The following is a 3,853-nucleotide window of genomic DNA, read 5'->3' on the forward strand; positions in this document are numbered from 1 at the left end:
CGGTTATACAAATAGCCGCATTCGTAAATCAAGCGCTTTGATTTACGAATGCGGTTATTTGAATAACCGCATTCGTAAATCAAGTGCTTTGATTTACGAATGCGGCTATTCAAATAACCGCATTCGTAAATCAAAATAATTTCAAAAATGCCACCGCGTTTTTTACGAAAGCGGGTAACGCAAAAGCCGCACTAAATAAAGCGTATCCTTTTCTTCTTTTTGCACTAGTGTTATTAGCAAAAAATCAAAACAAAATTTAAAATAATAAATCACAATAATAAAAATAAAATATATATATTGGGTTGCCTCCTAGAAAGTGCTTGTTTAACATCATATAGCTTGACACATGTTTCTCTAAGGTGGACGACTGCTTTGTTGCAACAATTTCCTAGTTACAACTTTAGTTCTTCTAGAATATGGACTTTCAAGTTCAACAGTTTCATCGATCCTGATTTCTTTCATAACCCATAATCTTTACCCCTTTGTCTTCAAGCATCTAGGTTGAGATTTTAACTTACCATTTCTAAGCATGATGTGTTGCCCTGATTTATATTCACCCTTCTCTATAATTACCCTCTATTGGACTTTGTCTTCCTCTTTTGAAATGTGATAATGTATAACTTCCTCAAATAAATTTGAAAGGTCCAATTGCTCTTTAGTGTAAGGAAAGGTTTCCTTTTTTGTACCTCTTTGTAAGCATTTCTTCCCTACATTAGAACTTTTTAAACCATAAAAAAGATTAAAAGTTACCTCATCATCTTGAGCTCTTACTTTAAGCTTTCCCTTATCAACATCAATTATAATTCTAACAGTCTTCATGAAAGGTCTGCCAAATATCAAGGGAAACTCCTCGTCTTCTTCCATGTCCATCACAACAAATTTCACAGGAAATATGAATTTATCCATCTTAACAAGAACATCTTTAACCACACCATATGGATACTTGGTTACTCTATCAACTAACTGTAATGTCATCTTGGTGGTTTTAATCTCCAAATCACCTATTTTCTTCAACATAACTAAAGACATTAAATTTATACTTGCCCCTAAATCCAATAAAGCCTTGTCCACACATAAAAAACCTATGGTTACTGGGATAGTAAAACTTCTTAGATCCATAGATTTTAGGGGCAAGTTTTTCTGAATGATAGCACTGCAACCAACCTCTAGCTTTATATTCTTTTCATTAATGAAACTCTTCTTTTTTGTTGCTAACTCCTTCATATACTTTTCACAAGTTAGCCTTTGCTCCAAAGCCTTTGCAAAAGAAATATTAGAATCCAAATTATAAAAAAATTATCTCTCTTTATCTTTTTTTTTTTGAAGAATCATGAGGATATGGTAAATCTTTTAAAAAATTTCACTTTTTTTCTTTCTTTTTTCTTTTTCCTCCTCAATTATATTCTTCTCTCTCTCTCAATCTCATTTTTTCTTTCTTTTTCAGCAACTAATTTATCACCATCCCCTTCTCTTGCTATTTTACCACTTTTAGTGGTAATTGTATTGCATTGTTCCTTTGGGTTGGTTTGTGTGTTGGTTGAAAACTGACCATTCTGTCTCTCTGCTAATTGTTTGGCAATCTATCCCAACTGTGTTTCTAAATTTGTAATTGCCGCCATATTATTCTCTTGACTGACTATAATAACTTTCATGAATTTTTTCAAGGTATCTTTGTTCAGTCTTTCAGGAACTAAAGGATATAGGGGTTGTTGTTATTGTTGCAAAGGACCTTGCTTGTTAGATGGACCATTATCTTGTTTCCACCAATTTTTTTGATTCTAATTGCTTCTCTAACCTTGAGAATATTATTATTTTTGGAGAAATCACCATGCCTTCTGTGATCGCCCATGTAACTTACTTTCTCTGCAGATGAATTATTTTGGTAAGAACAGTGACCATTGAGAAGATCACCTCGGCAAAAATCACACCTTATTGGTTGACTTTGACTCTAAGAAGATTGCTTAACTTGTAGTTTTATAGTAATTTATCCATTTGTGAAGTTAATGCTTCAAGTTGTTGTGTTAGAATTTTATTCTGAGCCAGAACTGCATTTCAAGTACTCAACTTTAAGAACTCTTTCTTCTGAATACCTTGTCTATCATGTTAGGCTTGATAGTTTGTTGATGTCCATGCATTAGTAATATTTTTTGCCTGTTCTAAATCAATATCCATCATTGTGCCACCAACTACAACGTCTAGAAGCATCTTGATATCTTGTCTAAGACCATAATGAAAGATGCTCAATTGAGCAATGTCTTCAAACCCATGATTTGGGCATTTTCTCACCATCATTTTAAATCTCTCTCATGTTTCACAGAAGGTTTCATCTACTCCTTGTTTGAACATAGAAATATCAGACCTTGCTTTGATGTAACGAGATAATGGAAAAAATCTTTGTAATTTTTTTTCTACATCCTTCTAACTAGTGAGACTCTGATTTGGATGTGATTTGAGACATTATTTAGCCTTTTCTGCGAATAAAAAAAGGAAACAAACGCATATAATCATTTTCAATATCACTTGATTGAAAGCCCATTATTCCCACCAACTCATAAAATGTAGATAAATGTGTATATGGATCCTCATGGTCCATTATTGTAAATTGATGGGTACTAATAAGATTGAGGAATGCAGGTTTCATCTCTAAGATCTTGGTGGTAGCAAGTATTGCAATACTAGGAATATGATTAGGTCCCTACTGCATGGCATAATCTCCAAGTGTTCTCCTAGGAGGTAGTGCTTGCTCTTCAGCCACAATGTTTTCTTCCTGAAAAATATTATTGAGAATGGAAGAAGTGGTTGAGGATTCTTCTCTAATGTTTCCTTGTTTTTCTTTTCTCTTTGTCTCCCTATTCCTTCTAGCTTCCTTTTCAATCTCTGATTCAAATAATAATTGGTCTTTCAAAATTCGACCTCTTAATATCATATAAGACGACTCACTCAAGGGTTAACACAAAGATTCACTAGCAGTAAAAAAATAATTTTTTTAAAAATTAAAATTGAAAACAAATCAAATAAATCTAAAAATAAAACAAAACAAATTTTTAATTAAAATAAAATAAAAAAAAATTAAAACAATTTAAATATTCACAATATTTAGGAATTTGTACTAAAAAATTAAACTGTTACCCGACAACATCACAAAAAATTTGATGACTATTTTACGAAAAGTGTACCATGTCAGAAGTAATAATTTGTCCTTACGGATATATATCGAGCCCACAAGAAACATTTGAATTATCAAGTATAAGATTCACTAAATAGAAAACAATAAGTAAAAATTTGTAGGATGTTTGTTGTATATGATTGCAAGAATGTAAATAAAGCAAAGTAAAAAGTTGTTGATTCAATTGAGAAAATTGGAATTGGGGTTCATCCTTCTCACTCTTTGTATTTTGAAAAGCATAATATTATTCTATCTTTTGATTGATATTGTTGCCTTTATAAAATTAATTTATATCGATTTCTCGCATATAAAATTATTAAGATAGTCTCCTAAATATCGATTCCTCCTATATTTATAAAACTCATTATCCTTATGATTAGATGTTGATATTAATTAACATTTCAAATTTATTCTTAGCATTCAAATATCTTAAGCATTACCATTTAGGTTAGAAACTTAGAAGTACTTTTCAGTCAAATCTAAGGATCAAAATCATGAAAAACAAGCCTTACAAATAAAACGACAATATCAATCCTCAATCAAGAACAAAATATTATATTCAAATATCACCTTAATACATAAGAGTTTGAACAGATTACTCCCAATTCCAAAGGATAGAATTAGTCACTCATGTTGGTCATTACAAGCATGAAAAACAAGAAAGAAGATCCAAGATGTTTCTCCTTG

At 31.3% G+C, this 3,853-nt stretch overlaps 1 pseudogene; it reads left to right on the forward strand.

The window, feature by feature from the left end:
* Nucleotides 1-2,260: 2,260 nt before the first annotated feature.
* On the forward strand, nt 2,261-2,366 carry LOC137812047 (small nucleolar RNA R71; annotated as a pseudogene).
* The last annotated feature ends 1,487 nt before the right edge of the window (nt 2,367-3,853 follow it).

Source organism: Phaseolus vulgaris, chromosome 11 (assembly GCF_000499845.2).
Source record: "Phaseolus vulgaris cultivar G19833 chromosome 11, P. vulgaris v2.0, whole genome shotgun sequence".
Taxonomy (NCBI): domain Eukaryota; kingdom Viridiplantae; phylum Streptophyta; class Magnoliopsida; order Fabales; family Fabaceae; genus Phaseolus; species Phaseolus vulgaris.